At 42.7% G+C, this 24,819-nt stretch overlaps 1 long non-coding RNA gene across 1 annotated transcript in view; it reads left to right on the forward strand.

Annotated features, from left to right (window-relative positions):
- LOC143715418 (uncharacterized) overlaps positions 1-21,927 on the forward strand; it is a 53,266-nt gene extending 31,339 nt beyond the window's left edge. The window contains exon 4 of the long non-coding RNA XR_013195747.1: positions 21,734-21,927. This is a non-coding gene — a long non-coding RNA (uncharacterized LOC143715418). The remainder of the gene's footprint in view (positions 1-21,733) is intronic.
- Positions 21,928-24,819: the final 2,892 nt, after the last annotated feature.

Genomic DNA, 24,819 nt, shown 5'->3' on the forward strand with positions numbered 1-24,819 from the left:
CCTGTAACCTGGAGTTTGTTCAACTACCATCATGGTACAGGCCCCACTTCTCAAATTTCTTGTAAAAATGCTTTTATGATGCAAAATTTATTTAATCACAGTAATTTATGTCTTAAGGGATTAAGAAACTTTAATTAATGTTGTCTCGTAAAGCAAATCTGCTTAAGGTAAAATTAAATGAATTGCTAATTACAGTACTGGGAATCATTATCATATCTATTAGAACTTCTATGTTATTTTGCCCGCTTTGCTGTTAATTGTATGATGTCATTACATTGCTGTTTTGCGCCAGCATGGTTTATTTAGCTTTATTGCTGATCATGGTTTTGAGTATCGATATATCTGCCCTTTTCAATTTACATGAGAACGAGCAGTTAATCTCAGACAACCTAATCCAGATATTTTGGACTTGTTTCAGTTTTTTATTAAACATACTCTTTTGTATGGCACTTAGATCTTCGCCTTTGCCTGCTCACTCCCTACATTACACTTGGATAGTTTATTAGTGTTTAATGTAAAATACTGCCTCATCAATTAAGCTTTTTTCCACTGATTTCTTCTCCCATATAGATGTTTTGAATGTGCAAATTTGCCCACATGGGCAAATATTCTACATGAATGTGGTGAAGGGGAGCTCACTGTTTTTTCTTCCAGTGCTAAAAAAAAAACAACCATCAAACACCTTGGAAAAGGATGTGATGTTCACTTATTAATTTGAACAGGATTTGTTTCCAGGTATGACTTTCAAAATGTGCCTTTGACCCTCATTTATATTTGGATTATATTGGTAACTATACTGTAAGGGGGCTTTCACACTAGCACTTTTGGTGCGCACCCGGGTTCGAATGACGTCAGAGTTCGGTTCGTTTGGATGATGTGAACGCTCTTCCGAACTCGGGTGCGCACTCGCGAACCGTACTCAGGTCTGCTTAAAAAGGTGGTCTGGGGTACGGTTCATGTGAACTCCAGTACGGTTTGCTCCTGATATGAACTCAATCGAACCAAACCGCGGAAGTGAACTGCTATTGATGACGTATAATGTATAATGTGGTCAACAGGACAGACGTCAGTGTGTCTGTGTGTGTGTGTGTGTGTGTGTGCGTGTGTGTGTGTGTGTGTGTGTGTGTGTGTGTGTGAGTGTGTGTGTGTGTGAATACACTTACCTTGACGAAAAGCGGGATTGACGCACTGCAAGTAGAGAGATGATTAATGCTTGCCTCTGCAAAAATTGTCTTCGGCTGACAGCCAGCTGTCTTTGGAATGATTTTAGTACTTTTGCGGCAGACAGACGCAGGTGTGTTTCTGTATGTTTTTTTTTAAAAACAAAACCAAAGGTTAAAAAAAATAAGAACAAATGTGAAGCGAGCAATTCTATCCATTTTGACGCCTTTTCATTCATAGCGGCGCCGGTTACCAAGCAACACGATTACGCGCAGCTCCAGCTTGATGACGCAAGCATACCGCGGTTCGGATACAAAAAATATAATGTGAACACAGTCCATCGGGGGCAGGGGGAGGGGGGAGCAATCGAACTCGGGTTCGGGACAGGCAATCGAAACAAGTGTGAAAGCGCCCTAAATAAACTACACAAAACAAAAACAAAAATTCTTTCTTGTAGTTCCCTCTCAGTCACATTCCTCATTGAAATGTCAATTGGGGGGGACATTGATGACAAAACGTGCCTCCCTAATCTTATGGTCATTTAGTAAACTTACAATTGAGAGCAAAAGAACATCATTTTGTGGATTTGGCCATTCACATTGTTATGTTCTGTGTTAATGTTCATGGACTGCAATACTGATCCAGTCCGCTAGAGGTGGTGAGAGAGAATTGTCAGGAATGGAAATGTAGGGAGAAGGAGAAGTGAAGTAAATCATTGGGGCCGTTTCTCAATATGCGTTCTTGTCTGTACTTGTGTTCTTGTGGACTTGTGAAACGTCATCAGTCGCTGCCCAAGTACTGTCTCAATACACAAGTTTGCATTTTGGCAAGAACGGTTAAAAATCCCGGAAGTGTTCTTGACACGCCCATTTTACCGAGGATGCATCGGTTGGTAACTTGTGTGAACTTGACGGCAGAAATATCCCAGCATTCATTTCGCCATTCAAGGAAGGAGCGGGGAGCAGAAAGGCAGAACAACAGTAAGTCGTTTTTCTACAATTTCGTATGATATTTCATCACTAAATTCACTTCTGAGAACATTTGATGCGAGAAATCTACTGTGTAGATTTCAAATATTGCCATTTTTACGAAAATTTATGGCGAATCGAAAATATGCTCAATCATTTTTGGTAGTGAAGAATCTCCATAAGCGCACGCGGGTGTAGCTAGCGAGCCAACCGGCCAGTCATGCTAAAAACCTGGCTGTTATCATTAATAATTCTTGTTATGTTTGGGTACTGAAGACGGCGCTGTGCGGGGGTATAGCGCAATACCAGCAAGAACACATCGCCTCAAACTGTCAGCAGCGTTCTGTGTGCTCGTCACCTTGTAAGTTCATTCTTCCAAGAACAACTAGCAAGAGCGTTCTCCCCAAGAACACAAGTCCGTTCTTTGCATTCTTGGTTTTGAGAAACGGCCTGAGGGTGCTTCTCATTTCTTATTTGGCGCATCCTCGTTTCCTTTCCTCGCTTCCTTTCCTAGCGCCTCAGCTCTTCCCCCTGTAGGTTGTGAGGGAAGGACGCAAGGAAAGAAAATGAGGACGGAGGAATCGAATGAAAGCTTTTTTTATACATTGGTATACTTGATCACATGAACGTCACTTCATAGCGTCATCAGCAGCGCTCAAAGGATCTGCCCTTATGTTGTTGAAGTTTGTTTATTTAAGAAATTCATAATGAATAATAATAAAGCAAGATACCCTGTTGAAATATGTGAGATGTGTGGTTTATAAAAAAGCAACGGTAAAGTACAAATTCAAATTATTGTCACCGATGTGAAGGGGGAGGAGTATGTATACGTGCGTCACGTTTAGTCAATAAAACACTTCCGCATAGGATACAGCTGTGTATCCTCGCTCATGACTCCTCTAAAAGCCTCCTCACTCCTCGATCCTCGACTCCTCACGGTGCAATTAGAGAATTGAGATGTCCTTCAAGATGGCTGTGCTTGATTGGTTTACGGGTCATAGGATGGAGGACAGAGGAGCGAGGAGACGAGGAGGGATATTGAGAAGCACCCAGGGTGTATCCACAGGTGTATCCTATGCGGAAGTGTTTTATTGACTAAACGTGACGCACATATCAATTCTCCTTCCCCTTCATACCTGTCACAATCATTTTAATTTATTCTTTACCTTTGCAGTTTATATAAACCACGTATCTCACATATTTCAACAGGGTATCTTGCTTTATTATTATTTCTTATGAATTTCTGAAATAAACAAACTTTCAACAACATGAGGGCAGATCCTTTGAACGCTGCTGATGACGCTATGAAGTGACGCTCGAGTGATCAAGTATTCCAATGTATAAAAAAAGCTTTATTCGATTCCTCCGTCTTCGTTTTCTTTCCTCGCACCTTCCCTCGTATCCTACAGGGGGTGGAGCTGAGACGCAAGGAAAGGAAGCGAGGAAAGGAAAAGAGGATGCACAAATAAGAAATGAGAAGCACCCACTGACTATGGCTGCGTTCACGTCCAAAATTGACATGCTAACTTCCCTCCGTCCCGTTCACTTGCATGTGCGTCATTGCTTACGATGCACGAGTGTCCACTTCTGGCGGAAACTGCAATGGGCTGAACTGGAACGTCATAAGCCCTTGATCACTTGGAATCAGCTATGGAGTTGATTTATCATTTACAATTTTTTCCCTTTAAGAATTTGTTTAATGCAGCATCCAAATATATATAGGTGTATTTTGGTTGTTTTATATTAAAAAAATCTAATTAATATATCATAGAGTTGTTTGTGGTGGTGGTGATTAGACGAGATCGGCGGTGACGTCACAATCGCGTTGCATTGTGGTATATGGAACTGCCTGAAGTGTACATATGAAGTAGACTCACTCCCTCGGTCAAAATCGAGGGAACAAGTGTCTGTCCATATAAACTTCCCACGTCCACTTCACGAAGAGGAACGCACTTCAAAATGGCGGCAAGGATTCCCCCGAGGGGAAGTGCTTAGGGAAGTTCGCAAGTGCATGTCTAAAAGCGGACTGGAACGCAGCATAAGTTGTAAACCACTCGTCCTCTCTCCTTGTTTATTTCTTTTGATTACGAGTCCCAACATTACACATTTTGGCGACGAGGATGTCTGCAACCGAGCCTGCTTTACCGTTTTCTACATGGAAGAAAATTTTCCAAAACTACTTGCTTGTCATTGGAGGGCGAGGTGATGCATTGCCTGATGTGAGACTTCGTGCAGTTCTTTTACGTTGTCTCGGGACGGAGGGCCAGAGACTTTTCTATACGCTGCCAAACGGAGGTACAACTTATGATGAGGTCATGGCGGCTCTTGATGCTCATTTCACGCCAAGAGTGAATGTTGTCGCTGCACGGCATAAATTCCGACAACGTGCACCGCGCACAGATGAAACCGTAAGTCAGTATATAGCAGAGTTACGTCATCTGGCGGTGGATTGTCAGTTCGGAGGAATGGAGGACGAAATGCTGAGGGACCAACTGATTGAACACGGTGAGAGACAGATTGTTACTTGAGCCCGAACTTACATTGGAACGTGCTTCTGCGTTAGTGTTGCAAGTCGAATCGGCAGTACAAAATGCTACACTTCTTTCAACGACTGGTTCATCTCCTGCCCAGGTCAAAGCCATCTCGAGGACAAAGGCAAGTTTCAAAAGAGGTAAACAAAAGTGTAAAAAAATGCAAGTAGAAACTGGAAAGCCACAGACTTCAAATAAAAGACCCTGTTTTCGCTGTGGATCAAATACTCACTAGGCCAATGCACACACTTGTCCTGCTGCGTATGCCACATGTCATCAGTGTGGAACATATGGAAGTAAAATAATGTCAAATGTTTTTGAAAAAAAAAAGCCTGTTGAATTGCACTACTTGAAAAAAAATAGGCCTTGCATTAACCATGCTTGCATTTTAATGCATTGTATTTTTAGGGCTTGCATTTTTATGGGCTGAAATTCAACATGGTTGAATATTTAAGCTGTGAATATTTCAATTAAAAACATTTAAAACACAATTCCATTATTAAAAATTCAATAATCCATATTCACCATTCATATTTCACTTCCAAAATATTCTAACTGTTTAAAAATACAACCTATAATATTCAACAGGCAATTTTCGGTCCATTTTATTTCGGATTGCAAATTCGCTTCCACAAATTAATTGAAATATTCACAGCTTAAATATTCAACCATGTTGAATTTCAGCCCATAAAAATGCAAGCCCTAAAAATACAATGCATTAAAATGCAATCATGGTTAATGCAATGCCTATTTTTTTTTTCAAGTAGTGCAATTCAACAGGCTTTTTATTTCAAAAACATTTGAAATTATTTTACTTCCATAGGAACAGGGTGTCCACGGATCCTTAAAAAGTCTTAAATTAGATTTTAGAAATTTAAGGCCATTAAAAGTCTTAAAAAGTCTTATTTTTATTTATGAAAGGTCTTAAATTTTCAATGGCAATTTGACTTAAACATATCTAAATGTTTTCCAAATTAAAACTATTTATTATTCTTTCTTTATTGATTTGCTCGTTCACATGACATTTCGCGTCACATTCGCGGCAGCATTACGTCTGTCTCCTGCAGAGAGTGAGAAGAAAGTTGGTAAAGTTGGTAAAGTTGGTCAGTTCAATTGTAAGTTCATTCTTTGTGCGTAGTGATGTGCGATGTGTATTATCTATTATGATATTGTAATCATTGTTTTACTTTTAACTAAGTAAACGAAGGTGCACGAGGGCGCACTGCGAGCTGACATCGCATTTGTCTCTCATGCTTGCTTTCACTGCGTGATGTGTCAGTGCAGTTATAGGTATGTCCCTAAATGAGTTTTTGTATTCTGTATATCATATTATGTTGTTATCATACAATATCACATCAACAAGAGGGCTGTTTTCCCGTGCACAATAGCAAATATAATATTTATTTTATAACAGTTAAATTAACATTGTGAGTTACATTTTATAAACAATATTGTCAATATTGTTTGTTTTCCCTTTATTTCGCTGATGAGAATTTCAAAATGAAACCGTAGCATAGTCTCAATTCAACAGACAGCAATGATTTTTTTGACTGAAATCTGCGTTTTGAAAGAATAATTTTAACGATTCAATTAACAATCACCTGTTCCTGAATGAATCAACCGTTTGAACAAATCGGTTGAATGAATGAATCCCTCAACTCACTTATTAACACAGTGACTTTCTGCCACCTACTGGCTGTTTTAGTTTCACATTTAGAGTACCCTTTAATTAAAATACAATTAGAAATCAGTTCATATTTAAATATTGAATAAAAAAAAGCTTTATCTCATAGCTTTATTTATGGAATTGTAAACGGAGTGTAAATATATTGATGCCAGTTCTGATGCCGCTTCTGTGTCTCCTTTGCACTGCAAAGATGGATTTTGATTGAATGATTTAATTTAACTGGTAACAGTGGTATTGTGTTATTATTCTAATATAATTTAATTTGAATGTTAGAATTTGACATAAAAGGTGATGTATACCTCTAAGTAAAAAAAAAAAAGTCCATATATAGGACTAAAAATTACCCTGGAACTTAATTTAAGGTTGCAAATATTGCCCGTTAATAAAACATGTTAATTTATGTCACTGCTGTGAACTGACCACTGCATAGAATATGATAAATATGAATATCTTCGTGAGTCAGCTGTCAACAACAGGCCTAAACCAGCCATGGTACCAGTACACAAACACAATCAGTAAAATATCATCTAATTATCATCAACAAAACTTTGAAAATATCGAGACATATTTTTGTCAATATTGCGCACCCCCAATGTAAGGTATTCATTTTGATTTCTTCTGGTCTTAAAAAGTTCTTTAAAAGCCTTAAATTTGACTTTAAAAAGTGTGCAGAAACCCTGGTGGAAAGAAAGGACATTTTGCAACGGTATGTAAATATGCTGCTGTCAAAGAGGTGATGGTGCCTGAAATGACAGTACTGTTTATAAATCATTCTCATGACAAAATTCTGCCAAGCATAAAATACCACTTGAATTGATTGTTGATACAGGATCAAGTGAGTCCATCCTTCCAGAGACCCTATTCATGAAACATTTTGCAAAGTGTGAACTGAAGGAACCTCAAGTGAGGTTAGTCACATACTCACTTGAACACTTACCAACCTTAGGCTGTTTCACTGTTTCTGTGTCGCATGACGGTGTTACAACCACTGCAAATTTCTATGTGGTCAAAACGTCTTGGTATAGCAATTTTCGCAAAAACATTTGTGTCCACCGATGCTTCCGATTATGGCATTGGAGGTATCATCACTCAATTGCACCATGATCAGACAGAGTGTCCAATAGCATTTGCTTCTCGTACATTGACGCCAGCTGAAAGAAAATACAGCACAGTTGATAAGGAAGCATTAGCGTGTGTCTGGACAGTAGAACGTTGGAGGACTTACCTTTGGGGCAGGAAGTTTACACTGAAGACGGACCACCAAGCACTGACCACATTATTGGTCACCAGAGGAATGAACAGAGCAGGAATGAGGATAGCGCGCTGCACCAGACTCCTTAGTTTCAACTACAATCTGGAGAACAGACCAGGTAAAACAAATTGTGTTGCTGATTGTTTGTCACGCTTACCATTACCTAATTCAGATGCTGGTCAGGGAGAGGAATTAGGCCTTGTTGCAGAGATTTCTAAGGACCTTTCAAGAGCCATTCCTATGAAGGAACTCCTGGAAGCATACGAATCTTGTCCAGAGTTGTCCAAGCTGCATGACCAAATCACACAAGGCTGGCCTAAAACACAGAAACAAATGGATCCAACGATCGGGGCATACTTTCAGATCAGGTATGAACTAGCTGTGGATGATATGTATATCTTGAGTGGGCCGAGACTAGTTGTGCCAGTTGCTTTGCGCTCTAAATTAATTCACTTAGCACACGAGGGGCACAGGGAGTGGTACGAACTAAGCAACGGCTAAGAGACTTGTACTGGTGGCCTCGTACAGACTATGATGTGCATGTGCATTCAACCATTGCTTCTTGTTCCGCCTGTCAGTCCTGTGACAAAACCGCCCGGACCTGTCCGGCCCCATTGCAGCCAGTGGACCTGCCAGACAGTCCATTTCAGAAAGTTGCAATAGATATCGTAGGATCTTTTGAGAGAGCCACACAGGACTGTCGGTTTACTATTACGATGGTGGATTATTATAGTAAGTGGGTGGAGTGGTTGCATTTACCTCAAATGTTACAACCAACACTGTTACAAAGTTTCTAGCATCTGTGTTTGCGAGAGAAAGTAACCCACTCACCTTAGTCAGTGGTTATCACTGTTTACTTGGTCCACTGTTTATCACAGTGGTCCTCAGTTTACTTCTACTGCATTCGCTGATTTCCTGGCTGAAAGAGGTATAAAACACATTCGTTGCAGTGTTTACTCGCCCCAAGCAAACGGTGTGTGGAGAGATGGAATCGTGTTTTAAAGAACTGCATCCAAGTAGCTGAAGTGCCGCAACTTCCATGGAAACAAGCGGTCACAGATTTCCTCGTGAACTGCCGAGCTACACCGCACGCAACCACAGGCGTATCAACTTTTTGAACTGTTAAAGGACAAGTTCGGTATTTTACACCTAAAGCCCTGTTTTAAGATAATTTCTGATGAAATAGAACGGTTAAGATTGAAATTTAGACACATGCTGCTGGCCCGAGAATTTTCGGTTTCTGTGGTAGCACCCATCACCATGGTTGCATAGGTTCACTGGATCAATCCTTCCTAAAACGCATAAAATTTTAGTTTACAAAGACGTGAAACTCACCGAGTGGTCTGGGGTGTTCACTTATAAGCTCCCACAAAAATCGCTCAAAAGATGTTTTCCAACAGGTTTTATCGTAGTTTTTGTCCAACTCCATTGACTTGTATTGGATGTTCTGTGAGGTACGGTATTACTCTGCCGCCGGAAACGGAAATGGGGTTGATTGTATTCTTTCTGAGGTCTTATGCAGTCGCGGTACCGTAGGTTACGCTACAAGTGGTTTGCTTGCAATTGGCAAAGGTGTATTATCGCCACCAACTGGGCTGGAGTGTCTATTATTCAAGCTCTCAACGGAAGAATGTACGGGTGTGAGGCGTTTGGAAAAATAGGTCCACAGTTTTACAACGAATGGTAAAACACCTGTTGGAAAGCATCTTTTGCAGTGATTTTTTGTGAGCATATCAGTGAACACCCCAGACCACTCTGTGAGTTTCACATCTTTGTAAACTAAAGTTTAATGCATTTTATCAATGATTGTTCCAGTGCACCTATGAAACCATTGTGGAGGTGGGGGGGGTGCTACCACAGAAACCGAAAATGTGTCCAAATTTCAATCTAAACCGTTCTATTTCATCAGAAACAATCTTAAAACAGGGCTTTAAGTGTAAAATACCGAACTTGTCCTTTAAAGGGGAGGAAGATGTGCACAAAGCTAAACAGTAGGGAGAAGGAGAAGTGAAGTAAAGCATTGACTATAGCTGTGTCCCAATGTGAAGGCTGCGTCCTTCGAAGGCTGTATTTGAAGGCTGATTGGCCGCATTTGAAGGCCGGTTGCGTCACAGGGGCGCCTCCTGTTTAGGTGCTGGATGCATTGCATTGTGTTTAAACTTCATTTTTTTTTTAAAACAACATTTACTTGTATCTCAAAAGTCCATTTTTGGACTATAACACAAACACTGCTCTGAATTTCCAAAACTGTAGCCTAAATGTTAGGTTATATAAAAATAAAACAGTCATAAATTATTTTATGATAAACATATTACTGTCTTCAGTGAACTCATTTATAGTTATAAACGCAAATAATAATAATTATCATTATTATTATTATTACATTTAGGCTACATATTTAGAAGACGCTTTTATCCAAAAATGTCAGTCATAATACAGGTTACACAATAATAATACAGGGCTAAGATTATCACTAATGAACACAAGATTTTGACGCATATCCAAGTGTCTGTGTGGAGTGTGGAGGTGCGGACACTTGCATTTTTGTATCAACAGTGGAAACAACTTAAAATAGGCTACTCTATAATTTCTGGTCAAACAGAAAAGAATAATACATAATTCGTAACTACTTTTATTTGTGCAAAAACGAATGGACCCAAAAGTACTCAGACCCAAGACTATGAAACTTTTTCTACAAATACATTATTTGAAATATTTCATAAGTTCAAGTTCAAGTTCATTTATTTGTATAGCACATTTAAACAGCCGCTTAGACAGACCAAAGTGCTTTACAGAACACACAAATAAGAAAAGTAAAAACAGCAAAAACAACCCCTAAAACACATAAAAAGCAGCAGAGCTACGAAAAGCCTTATCAGAGATTCAAATATAAAATCGTAGGAAAAAAAAAAAAAAAAAAAAAAAAAAAAAAAAATATCAATAAGCTAAAGAAAACAGGTAGGTTTTTACCAAAGACTTAAAGATAGAAAGGGTGGGGGCCGTTCGGATCTCTAGAGGCAGGGTGTTCCACAGACGAGGCCCTGCCACTGCAAAGGCACGCTCCCCTCTACGCTTAAGTCTGACCCGAGGGACAACCAGCAGAGCCTGGTCGTGTGACCTTAGGCTTCTGGACGGAGTATAGGGATGAATGAGTTCGGATAGATAGGCTGGAGCTAAGTTGTGTTAAGATTTAAAAACAAATAGGAGGATTTTAAAATCTATTCTCTGCCGGACTGGCAGCCAGTGTAACGATTTAAGAATCGGAGAGATATGGTCGTATTTGCGACAGTTAAGGATAAGTCTGGCCGCTGCATTTTGGACCAACTGAAGACGGGCAATTTGAGAAACTGATATCCCACAGTAAAGTGAGTTGCAATAGTCTAGCCGACACGTGATGAAGGCATGAACCGCCATTTCCAAAGTTATCGGAGTAAGAAAGCCTTTGATTTTAGATAATAAGCGAAGTTGGTAGAAACCGGAGCTGATAACAGATGATATGTGTTTGTCAAATTTTAAAGACTGGTCAACAAGAACACCTAGGTTCCGCACTCCTGTAGATTTAAAGGGAGATAAACTCCCCAAGTCTGGGCTTATGTACTGGGACCTTTCACTCGGGCTAAAGACAATGACCTCGGTCTTATCATCATTTAGAGAGAGGAAATTTTGAGCCAGCCATGCCTTTACCTCCTCTAGGCATAGTAGAAGAGAGTTTAACGCTGCAGGGTTATTTCTTTTAAATGGAATGTAAATTTGGGTGTCGTCTGCATAAAGATGAAATGATACACTGTGTTTCCTTAAGATAGCGCCCAGCGGTAGCATGTATAGAGAAAATAGAGAGGGAGCCAAAATGGAGCCCTGTGGAAGACCACAGGTTAGAGGTGCCATGGAGCTGGAGAAATTACCCATCTTAACTAAAAACTTTCTGTCAGAAAGGTACGACTGAAACCATGACAGGACAGAAGCCTTTAGGCCCACCTCAGTCTCAAGTCTAGCCAACAGAGTAGGGTGGTCAACAGTGTCAAAAGCTGCCGAAAGGTCTAAGAGAACTAAAACCACAGAATCACCCGAATCAGTGGAGATAAAAATATCATTTAGCACTCGCAGAAGGGCGGACTCAGTGCTGTGGGCAGTCCTGAACCCAGATTGAAAAGCCTCATAAATACAGTTATTTGAAAGAAAGTGCTGAAGTTGATTAAACACAATTTTCTCCAATAACTTGGAAATAAAAGGCAAAACAGAGATGGGTCTGTAATTTTGTAAAATAGAAGGATCCAGTGAAGGCTTCTTGAGCAAAGGAGTGACCGTAGCCACTTTAAGATTAGTTGGAACAGAGCCCGTATTGAGACACTTGTTAAAAAGAGATACCAAACCTGGACCCACAGAGTCGATAATTAACTTTAGAAATTTCGGCTGAATGATATCATTTGGACAATAAGAAGGTTTAAGCTTGGTGCACACATCCTTTAGTGTCTGGAGGTTGATAGGATCAAAAACCTCCCAAACACAAGTAGTAATAAGGTCCGTGTACTTTTGCGTCCACTCGTTTTTCTTTTTTTAACCCGTAATTGAAAAACGAAAAATGAACGGTTGTTAGGCTATTTTTAAAACGCAAAGTTGAGCACCAAATTTTAATTTGAACTGTACACACCAAATGCTGTGCAACAAAAAAAAATATTGATGTATTTTCAAATTTTTGTTTAAGACTTTTTTCTCCTTTATTAAATATTTGAAATAATCACAAATTAATATGGAAAAAATTTCGATTTTACTGGTTTTCTAAGGCCAAATTAGAACCTGGAAATTATATTTCTAATTTGTTTGTTTAAAAGTGGACATTTGAAGCTTTGAATAGGTAGGCTATTGTTTCAGTTCATTTTTGAGACGCGCTCACGGAGATCATGAAAGCACGCCTGATTGTTTTATTTTATTTTACAAAAGCACAACGTTTTCTTGTTATTGTGAGTTAGAAAATTTGCATTTTTTATCGCTTCTGGGTAGCCACGTGAATCAGAATTATCCCGACAATGTTTTATCAGTACAGAGGTAAAGGGAAGGAGGCCTTCACTACAGAGAGATTAGTTGACACTTAAGGACTGCGTTGTCGTTGTGTCCAGGCGCAGGTCCTTCATCAGATCCGGATACGGCCTGGATCCGGCAGACTGCGATAAACCTCGGGATAAACAGAGAGACAAATATTAGCGTAGATGCCATCCTTCTTTCAGGATTTATGGGAAGTGTTACCAGTTCTGGCTGATCTAAACTATGCAGCCTAAAATTGAATTATAGAGGTCTATAATGTGTTATGTGTATGCTAAGCCAAAGAGATGTGTTTTTAGTCTAGATTTGAACTGACAGACTGTGTCTGCTTCCCGGACAATGTTAGGAAGATTGTTCCAAAGTTTGGGTGCTAAATAGGAAAAAGGTTTCTACTACCAGCAATCGATTTTGACAATCTAGGTATTATCAACTGGAATTTTGAGATTGCAATAGACGTGAAGGAGTATAATGCGTTAAGAGCTCGCTCAAGTATTCGGGAGCTAAACCATTTAGTGCTTTGTAATCAGTAATATTTTAAAATGTATACGATGTTTAATAGGGAGCCAATGCAGTGCTGACAGAACCAGGCTAATATGGTCATACTTCCTGTTTCTGGTAAGAACTCTAGCTGCTGTGTTTTGGACCAGCTGTAGTTTGTTTATTAAACGTGCAGGGCAACCACCCAGTAGAGCATTACAATAATCTAGCCTTGATGTCATGAGCACATGAACTAATTGTTCTGCATTTGTCATTGAGAGCATATGACGTAATTTAGATATATTATTTAGATAGAAAAATGTGGTTTTACAGATACTATATTCATGTGATTTTCAAATGAAAGATTGCTATCAAAGAGCACACCCAGGTTCCTAAACAACAACAAAGACTTGACAGAGCAGCCATCAAGTGTTAGACAGTATTCTAGGTTATTACGTGAGGAAGTTTTTTGTCCAATAAATAGAATATCGTTTTTTCCGAATTAAGTAGTAGGAAATTACTAGACATCCAATTTTTTATATCAGCTATGCATTCCGTTAATTTGGTGAATTGGTAAGTTTCGTCAGTGCGTGAAGAAATATAGAGCTGAGTATCATCAGCATAACAGTGAAAACTAATGCCATGCTTCCTAATAATATCTCCTAAGGGTAGCATGTACAGAGTGAACAGCAACTGTCCTAGTACTGAGCCTTGTGGTACGCCATACTGAACTATTGATCGATAAGACATCTCTTCATTTAGTGCTTGTGGCGAGGGGGGGCGTGGTCTCGCGAAGTCTGTAGCGAGAGACGAGTCAGCGAGCTGTGTGGTGAGTAAGTAGGTCAAGTGCAGATGATGAACACCTGTGTCTGATTGCAGTGATTGGCGTGGAGACCGCATATAAGCTGCCAGGAAGGAGAGAGCGAGAGATAGAAGCTCCTGGGACTCGCACGCGCCCCGCAGCCGTTACCCACAGTGAACGAGCGGATTGACAAGAGTTTTGACTAAACGGACTGAGCTATTTATACAGCGGGCAGAGTGGTTTCATATTCAAGTGCTGTAGTGGTATGCTACGGTGAAGGCGCACGAGCGCACCTTTTCTTTTGTTCATTTTTTGTTATAAATAAAGTGCGAGTCCCAAGTTTGCCGACCCTGTCTTCTTCTTCCTTCACCCACATACACGAACATCATCACAGTGCTATAAACTGATAACGGTCAGAAAAGTATGATTAAAACCATGATAATGCAATCCCACTAATGCCAACATAATTTCCGAGTCTATTTAAAAGAATGTTGTGGTCAATAGTATCAAATGCAGCACTAAGATCGAGTAACACCAATAGCTAGATACAACCACGATCGGATGATAAGAGCAAATCATTTGTGACACTAATGAGAGCTGTCTCAGTACTATGATACGGTCTAAATCCTGACTGAAAATCCTCGCAGATACCATTTCTTTCTAAAAAGGAACATAGTTGTGAGGATACTGCCTTTTCTAGAATCTTCGACAGAAAAGGTAGATTCGAGATCGGCCTGTAATTGACTAATTCTGTAGGATCAAGTTGCATTTTTTTAACAAGTGGTTTAATCATAGCCAGCTTAAAAGTTTTCGGTACGTATCCTAGTGACAAAGATGAATTAATGATATTGAGAAGAGGATCTATGACCTCTGGAAGCATCTCTTTCAATAGCTTAGTCGGTATAGGGTCTAACATACATGTTGTGGATTTAGATGATTTAACGAGTTTAGAAGATTCTTCCTCTGCAATAGCAATGAATGAATCAAATTTTTCGTCAGTGAGACTACACTGCACTGTCTGGTGCGATACTGTAGTAGACGGTTGCAGAATTATAATTTTCTCCCTGATATTATCGTATCTCCGCCTCGTGGGTATAAAAGGAGGACGCCGGCAACATGCAGATATGTTTCTTCGCTGAGGAGCCAAGACTGAGCTCAGGCGATCCCCGCGGTACAGCGGAAAGTGGCAGGAAGACGTAACGTCTCCGTTCCCTACTCAGGGAACGAGGGTTACATAGGTAACCGAGACGTTCCCTTTCGTTGTCACTCCGAGTTACGTCGGATGATGACGAATGGGGTTACCAGTCTAATCACGCCACCTTTTCGGCTGTCTTCCAGTGCCCTGCGTAAATCTGAGATCCTTGTCTTGAGATTGGCACGGACGAAGGACTCCTATCTAGCACAGGAATACCAAGGTACACTGGGGAGCATATCCCATAGTTTAGTTTGCAATTATTGCCAAGCCAGAGGGAGGGACTTAGAAAATACACATATGACCCAGAGGGATACATATGGAGAACACTGGGGTGTCCAGCCGCAGGTGGAATATTTCAACCCCAGGGGTGGCAAGGTGGCTTGCCAAGGGAAAGACACATGCTCAGAGAGGCTTACAGTGGAAATACACATGTGGGGGTCGCTCAGAGGAGGGACCATGCACATGGAGGCACCTAGCCGACGCGCAGGCAATAGACACTGGCGCCGACGTCAGGAGTGCTGGAGGAACTCAGGGCTTTCGGAGAAGCTCACCTGAGGAAAATATCGCACGTATCCAGTCCGTGGAGTGGAATGGCGAGCAAGCGAAGACACCTGAGCGGATCCAGTACTAGCTGGTTGAAGCGAGTACATGAGAGGACACTGGCTCCACTCAGAGATTGTAGAATCTGGCGAATGTGTTAGGTGTCGCCCAGCCTGCAGCTCTTCAGATGTCTGTTAGCGAGGCGCCATGCGCTAGAGCCCAAGAGGACGCCACACTCCGGGTGGAGTGGGCAGTCACACCAAGGGGGCACGGTCGACCTTGCTGCTGGTATGCCAAGGCAATGGTGTCCACTATCCAGTGAGACAACCTTTGCTTGGAGAGAGCCTTTCCCTTCAGCTTCCCACCATAACAGACAAAGAGCTGGTCTGAGGTCCTGAAACACTGCGTCCTGTCTACATAGGCGCGGAGAGCGCGTACTGGACAGAGCAATGCCAAGGCTGGGTCTGCCTCCTCCACAGGCAGCGCTTGCAGGTTCACCACCTGGTCCCGGAAGGGAGTGGTAGGAACCTTGGGCACATATCCAGGCTGGGGTCTCAGGATCACGTGAGAGTAAGCCGGCCCGAATTCCAGGCACGCTTCGTCAACGGAGAATGCGTGCAGGTCCCCTACCCTCTTGATGGAGGCCAGTGCAACCAGGAGCGCTGTCTTCATAGACAGGAATTTAAGCTCGACTGATTGCAGGGCTCAAATGGAGCACTCTTCAGGGCAGTTAGAACCACTGAGAGGTCCCAAGAGGGAACGAGAGGAGGGCGAGGCGGATTTAGTCTCCTCGCTCCTCTCAGGAGCCTGATGACCAGGTCGTGCTTCTCCACCGACTTACCTTCGATGAGGTCATGGTGTGCGGCAATAGCGGCAACATAGACCTTCAGGGTGGAGGGAGACAGCCTTCGCTCCAGCCCCTGTTGAAGGAAGGAAAGCACAACGCTGATCGAGCATCTCCGGGGGTCTTCTCGGTGAGAAGAGCACCAGCTGACGAAGAGGTTCCACTTCAACTCATAGACGTGTCTCGTGGACGACGCCCTAGTGGAAGTGATGGTAGCCACCACCGCTGGTGGTAGGGTACTCAAAACTGCCTCGTCCCATTGAGGAGCCACACGTGGAGGTTCCAGAGATCGGGACGAGGGTGCCATAGGGTGCCCCATTTCTGAGAAAGAAGGTTCTTCCTCAGAGGGATCGGCCAGGGAGGTGCTGTCGCGAGGAGTACTAGTTCGGAGAACCAGGTCCGGGCGGGCCAGTACGGCGCGACCAGAATGACCTGCTCCTCGTCCTCCCTGACCTTGCACAAGGTCTGCGCAAGAAGGCTCACTGGGGGAAACTCATACTTGCGGCCCTGCGGCCAGCTGTGCTCCAGAGCATCCGTGCCGAGCGTGCCCTCGGTCAGGGAATAAAATTGGGCGCAATGGGTCGAGTCGTGGGAGGCAAACAGAACTATCTGTGCGTCCCCGAACTGGTCCCAAATCAGCTGGACCGACTGGGGATGGAGTCGCCATTCTCCAGGGAGTGGCTGAAGCCGTGAGAGCTCGTCGGCTGCACAGTTCAGGGCTCCGGGGATATAAATGGAATGAAGCGACCTCAGATGCTTCTGACTCCATATGAGGAGGTGGTGAGCGAGTTGCGACATACGGCGGGAGCGTAGACCACCTTGATGGTTGATGTACGCTACAGTGGCGGTATTGTCTGAGCGGACTAGTATGTGTTGGTTCTTGAGCACGGCCTGGAAGCGGCGCAAAGCAAGACGTATGGCCAGCAACACGAGGCAATTGACATGCCAGAGGCGACGGGGTCCTGTCCAGTAGCCCGCGTAAGCACGTCCATTGCACATGGCACCCCAGCCCGTGGAGGAGGCATCTGTCGTTACAACAACATGCCGCGAAGCTCGTTCCAGGGGCACTCCGGCCCGTAGAAAACTGAGGTTCGACCACGGGGTGAAAGTCTGACGGCAGGTCGGAGTAACTGTTACTCGGAGGGTGCCGTGTTGCCATGCCCACCTCGGGACTCGGTCACGAAGCCAAAGCTGAAGCGGTCTCATATGAAGCAATCCGAGCGGCGTTGCCGCGGCTGCAGAAGCCATATGCCCCAGGAGCCTCTGAAAAAGTTTCAGTGGAACCGCACTCTTGCCCTCGAACTGTCTCAGGCAAGTCAGCAGTGACTGCGCGCGCTCGCTCGTAAGCTGCGCGGACATGGCGACCGAGTCGATATCCATACCGAGAAAAGAGATCCTCTGCACGGGGCAAAGTTTGCTCTTCTCCCGGTTGACCGGAAGGCCCAGACGAGCTAGGTGCCGAAGCACTAGGACCCTGTGTTCGCAAACCTGAACTCGAGAGTGAGCTATGATCAGCCAGTCGTAGATATAACTCAGGATGAGAACCCCGTGTTCCCGAAGGGGAACAAGGGCAGCCTCGACGACCTCGTGGTGCAAGGAGACAGGGCTAGCCCGAAAGGGAGAACCGCGTACTGGATGCCTGCCCCTCGAAAGCAAACCGAAGGAACGGTCTGTGTCAAGGAAAAATGGAGACATGAAAGTAGGCGTCCTTCAGGTCGATCGCTGCAAACCAATCCTGGGGCCGTATGCATTCGAAAACGCGTTTGGCGGTGAGCATCTTGAACGGCATCCTGTGAAGGGAGCGGTTCAGCACGCGCAAGTCCAGGATTGGCCGTAACCCACCGGTTTTCTTGGGGACAATGAAGTAGGGGCTGTAGAAGCCGGACCTCATCTCGGCTGGAGGGACAGTCTCGATTGCACCCTTCGCCAGCAGGGTGGCAATCTCTGCTCTCATGATGGGGGCATAGCTACCGACCAAAGTGGAGCGGACTCCCCAAGCGGGGAGGAGACCGTGCGAACTGAATCGCATAGCCGAGCCTGATGGTCCTGACAGACGGGGAAGCTCTAACCAGGCTCCCAGGAACTGAACCAGCGGGATCATGCGAACCACAGCAGGGGCAGCAAAGCGGAGTAACTGGCCCAGACGTGGACGGCATAGCGGCCCGATGTGGGGGCACAGTTAGCAACCGCGCCCTGGCAGAGGGGGCCAGGGGAGGACCAGGCTGGTCGTCCCGCGGGGGCCTGCTCTGCCAGGGGTCTAGCGACAGAGGGGGACAGGAGCGAAGCGGTCCGTGGACGGCACGCCGTTTCAACCCCCTCTGGAACAGAGGGGGACGAGGAGAGCACGGCTTGTGGGCGGGTCAGGGTCAGTCCCGCCCTCCTGCAGGTCCATGAGCATCTGGGTCAGGTGGACCAGCAGAATGACCATGGCATGCAGTGAGGCGGCTGCCAGTCCCGTGGCACTATAGGATATCGCCACGAGCGTAGACGAAAAACTACAGGCCACGGGCGGGTGCTTAGGATTGCGCCGAGAAGAAGCACTCTGAGGACACATAGCATCGCAACAGAGCGTTCAGCCGGGGGGACCCCAGTGTACCCATGGGCAGCGGCCCCATCGAGGGGAGGAAAGGCAGATGAGATCAGCGAGCGGTCCTGAGAAGACAAGGGGGTCTTCTAGGACTTCGAGATCTCATCATGCACGTCCGGGAAGAGAGGTATTGGGGTTTGCCGCGGACGATGGTCGGCGGCCTTACCCAAAAAACAATCGTCCCAGGAAAGCATGGCCGTCATCTCCGGATCAGACTGAGGCACAGCCGTATGCACACCGGAAGGTGTCAGCTTTGACGAGCCCTCACTTCCAGAAGACTCAAACCCACCTAGTGATGCTGCAACAGACACAGCATCTTCCTCTGTAGCTTCAACTGAAACACGCGGGCCACCTGAGGGTAGACTCGCGGGAATCAGCAGTTCACTAGCGGGCACCGTCATTGAAGAGGGGGGCTGGGGTCGTGGACACATAGTCGGCGCCTTGATCCAGACCGTAACCCTCAGGTCACCCTGGCCACCAGCCGAAGATCGGGCGGTGGATGAGGGGAGTCTCACTCTTGCGAGTTCAAGAAATGCACGCTGCAACCAGAAATGCAAGGGCGAGCCGTCTTTAAAAAGACGTGCCGCGTGCGAGCTCTTTTATGAGAGGAGAAAAAAACTCTGCGATGTTGAAGCGCACAGGGAGACACACACACACACTGGCAGATCACTGCACAGATCAGCAGGCACTGTGAGCTCGCTGCAGATCGCCGTCACGTCAAGCTCGTCTCGTAGAGCGAAGTCAGAGATGACTGTGGAGTGAAAAAATACTCTTGGCTCCGAAGCGAAAACATATCTGCATGTTGCCGGCGTCCTCCTTTTATACCCACGAGGTAAGGCGGAGATACGCTATGCAAATTCCGCAGACCCATGGCATTTCTTTGCCATTGGCTCGTTTTGTAATACTCAAAGTCGATAGGTGTTCTAAGCGAAACCCCATTCCTCGTCATCCGACGTAACTCGGAGTGACAACGAAAGGGAACTAAGGTTACTGAGGTTAAAAGCATGGTAAGTGTTGTCTTTACTGTGCTTCTACAACAAATACCACTTTGGAACTAATTGTACTACTTTGAACCTGATATAAATATGATTAACTAATAGAGGGTATTGGAGATACTTGGATGTAAACAACAGCATGGATTGCACTGTTTATGTACTACTGAACACATTGTTACACTAATTTATAATGTCTAAACCGTGGAATTTTGACGAACTAAAGTTAATATGTGGTAAAGATCCGAACGTACTAGCTTCTCTAGCCCTTACCTCTATTCTTCCTTCTATTTCTTATCCCTACATAGATTGTTCAGTCCAAAAAAAAAAGCACATGAAATCCGTTTCAAACTACATCCGTATGTGGTTTGAAATATTCAAATCACTCAGTCTGAACGCTCTGATTGGATTTTGCGTGGTATATGACTTTCTCACGCCACATAAAATGTAAACATCAGACGTTGTTATAGGGAACATGCTGAAAGTCGCTGCCGAAACAAGGCTGTTTTGTTGGAAAGTGCCGGACAAGCAGAAAATTATTATATTTGAAAACATATTTTGAAACCGGTGCAGATAAGAGCGCAGAAAAAAAGCTGTGCATACCAGCCTCTTGCAGTTCTGCAGCAGGCTCAAGACACAGTAGTCCAGAGCGGCGGCTACACATTTCCATGTTGTAAAATTTAAATAAGACAACATCTCTATTGCAAAAGCAGACCCCTCCATCAACGCAAGGTCATTGCCATATTGCCAAAGAGCTGCATGAACACACAACTCGGATCTGAACAGTTGCTATACACAGTGTGGACATCATTTTAGATCAGATTCCAATCGGATACAAAGATAATCGGATTTGGACTGACAGTGTGAATGTAGCCATAGTTAACTACTTTACATCAACATTTTAGCCATAGTCAACACTTCATTTACACAGCTGATGCTGTGCCTCTCTCAACCACAAACACCTTCTTTCATCCGTTTCTTTCATCTTCTTTGTGACTGCGGGGGCGCTTGACCATGCTTCAGTTTTTGACGCCTTGGGAGTGAGAATGGGTTGTTTTAAAGTTACATCAATCTTTTAAAGCTGCTTTAACAATTGTGAAAAGCGCTATACAAATAAATTTGAATTGAATAGTCTTAAGTTAATATTATTGATCTGCCTGCATTGACACCATTATATAAGAACTGAACTGAGCTGGACGATGACATCACGGTTTTCTCCAGAGCGGCTATATATATATATATTTAAATATATATATATATAAATTAACTAAATTAATAACTTTTTTACAACAAAAATGAAACATCGCTGAGCTTGCTTAAGCTGGACTGTGACGCTATTTTCTTCTGGAAAAAAACTTTGTTGCATTATTTTCCTGTTATCTCTGTAGCTGCTTTGAAACAATCTGTATTGTAAAAATCACTATATAAACAAATCTGACTTGACTTGACTTGACTGTTGCAGCTGTGCATCCCAGTCTTGTTTAGTGTTTCTCTTATGATTTAATTTGTACTTAAGATGTGTACTTCATGTCCAGTATCTACTTGCCTTCAAGTTCGTTCTTTTGTTTTATTTATTTTTCTGCAAGTTCCAGTTATGCCTTTTATTTTGCCTCTTGTTTAATTTATTATCTTCTCTCTTTATCTTGATGTGTCTTGTCAGGTTCATTGTGAGTTTTGAGTTTATTCTTGCCCTGCATCCTGAGATTTCCTGGCCACTGACCCTCACTGCCTGGCAGCTAGACTGGAGTAGAAGTCTATTTCTCAAGTGTCAAGCCTCTGCCCTAAGGTTACAGGTGAGGTGGTCTTCATTCCAGATTTATCTATTCCCCATTTCTCTTTCCTCTCTCCCCATCATTCCAGCTGTAAATGTTTCTCTGTGTTTCTCTTCCCTCACCCCCTCATGCCTCTATGTTTCTCTGGGTGCTACACTCTAAGGATTGAGCTTATATAAACCACTGAGGGACTTACAACTTCCTTGTAAGGTAGCAAAACATGTTGCTTATGTTTAAAATGGAACGTATACCTCATGCTTACACATGGCACAATCCACTTTCCATATTAAGAAACTATCCCTTATTTGCATTAGTGGAAAAACATTCCTTTGTAACCACCCTTTGTAAAGAATATGCCAACTGTACACATTTGATCATCAGTAGAACATCTCTGCTCAGTGCACATACTTCTATGCAAAATATAGCTCATCCCATATCTCACATGTACAAGAAACTCTGACTTCACAAAATACATTATGGAAATTATAATGAAAATGAATAAAGAAAATAATACTAAATTAAAGCTGCAAGCAGCATTTATCGGTGTTCAAGCAGTTAAGGCCTTTAAGCACAAAAGCATCAAAAGACATTACGTTTTATTTAGCATACATTTAACCACTGACATAATAGATGGAAAAGACCATTTACAGCCAATACAAGAAATTTACCATAGGACATATATGGTTTTAAAGCTTTTTAACAGTTATAGCCACACCAATGGTCCGATCTCCATAAAACTTGCATGCATGTTAATGATGTTATGTCACATATGCTCACCAATGTTTGTGAAGTTCTGAGGTTTTTTTTTCTGAGATTTATAGGCTTTTGAGTGTATTTTGACACGCCCATTTTCTAAATGACCCTGTTATAGCAAACCAAAGGGCAAAGTTCAACTTATTTTCGATAATTATTTATCTACAGAGTCCAGAGAATTGTCCTAGACTGGCCTGGTTCCGATCGGGCGAAAAACCTAGGACTAGTTCGCAAAATTAGGTTTTTAACATATTCGTGAATATTTAATGAACGATTTGATTGACCGCAATGGTTCTAGAGGCAAAGTTGTTCAGCATGAGGAGATCTATCAATTGATATGCATATTGTGGGGATTTGTGCAACACCACGTGATTACTGAGTCGTAAAACTCGTTAGCGCCAACTAGTGGCTGATTTCTTTCAAAACTCTTACAGACCTCTTGGGCCATGAGTCGAACATGCCCATCGAGTTTCGTTCCGATTGGCCTCCGTTAACCTCATCTCATTGGTGTTCAAACTTCATTGGCCAATGGCGGCCCTGTTTTTTGAGATACGCCAATGTCCTTATATACATTCATGGGGCGAAGACACTGCATACCAATTTTCAAGTCAATCGGACTAACGGTCAGGTGGTCATAGCCCTTTTTATGTTTTTTTAATTTTATAGCGCCACCATGAGGCCAATCACCGTGGTTTTTTTTACTGTGACCTCGAATTGAGCTCATACACATGTGTACCAAGTTTGGTAAAAATATTTCATTTTGTTATTGAGTTATAGCCATTTTAGTAAAATTAGCTCCGCCTCCTTCAAACGTTTGGGTGCCCCCTAGCGACAGTGAATCGAAATTTCAACTTTTTTTCGACAATTATTGATATTCAGTGTCCAGAGAATCTTTCTGCACTGGTTTGGTTCCAATCGGGCGAAAAACCAGGGACTAGTTCGCCAAAGTAGGTTTTGGACAATATTTTGAAATCGTCAAAGAAAAGGAAAAGGGAATAATGGTTAAGTGTAAACTATGTGTTGGTGAAAAGCTCTTGTCAACTGCAAAAAACACCACATCAAATTTAAAAAAACATCTGCACGCAAAGCACAGCACTGCAGAGTTGGAAGAGAGAGCGCTGCCGAATGATACCTGCACCCCGCCTCAAGCTAAACAACAAAAGCTTGATTTCAGTTCATCATCATCATCACCAGCTTAAACAATTAGTTCCACTGAACTCAACAAATTCAATTGATTGCTGCTTTTATTGTTGAGGATATGCAGCCGCTGTCCACTGCGGAGGCGCCCACATTTAGAAATATCTTCAGCAAAATCTCTGTGACAGGGAAAAGGCCGGGAGCCGTGCTGCCCGATCGTAAAACCTTTGCAAGCTTTTTGGACAATGAATATACGGAAATGGAGACCGAACTAAAGAAAACTTTTGCTGATTTGGAATATGTTTCAACCACTGCAGATAAGTAAGTATAAGCATAAGTATCATCTTATTGTTCTTTAATAAGTTAATGAAACCGTCTCACAGACCAGCGTTTTGAGAAACTCCTGCTGCGCTACAATAGTTACTTGGAAAATAAAACCCAGATGAAGTAGTGAATTCTTATTAAGATAATACTCTAATATTACATTGACAATAAAATGTTTTGCATTGTATTGCAGAAGTGATCTGACTTTGTGTATAAAATAATTTTGTTGCTGAGGACACTTAATTGGTGATGTTGTTTGTTCTCAAGTATCATCTTATTGTCCTCTAATAAGTTAATAAAACATTTTAAATGTTTGAGATATGTCTTTTACCCTAATATAATTATTTCATAATTATTTCATAATGGCAATTTGCTACACTCCTTATTATTACTACAATGGATAGTGAATTCACTTTATATAGTCTACCCACACAAAAAGTACAAAAGTTAAAAACACATTACTTTCCATAATCTGTAATGTTTATTGATATTTTATATAGCATGCATAAGTCTGGGATCAGGAAGTTCTCAGAATATAATATTATTCTATATTATTATTCAATATATATGTATTTTTAAAAGAATATTAAGGTGCTTATATAGACTGTGGTTTAATATATTACTGCTTTAAAAAAAACACCTGTAAGACCTGAGAGAGATCAAGCCTCAGGCAGGTAAGAAAAAGAAACGCAAAAGTAACGCAAAAGTAACGTAACACAATACTTTCCATAAAAAGTAACTAAGTAACGCAATTAGTTAC

This window comes from Siphateles boraxobius, unplaced genomic scaffold (genome assembly GCF_051911475.1).
Source record: "Siphateles boraxobius isolate OS27281-9 unplaced genomic scaffold, OSU_SipBor_1 12, whole genome shotgun sequence".
Classification (NCBI taxonomy): Eukaryota; Metazoa; Chordata; class Actinopteri; order Cypriniformes; family Leuciscidae; genus Siphateles; species Siphateles boraxobius.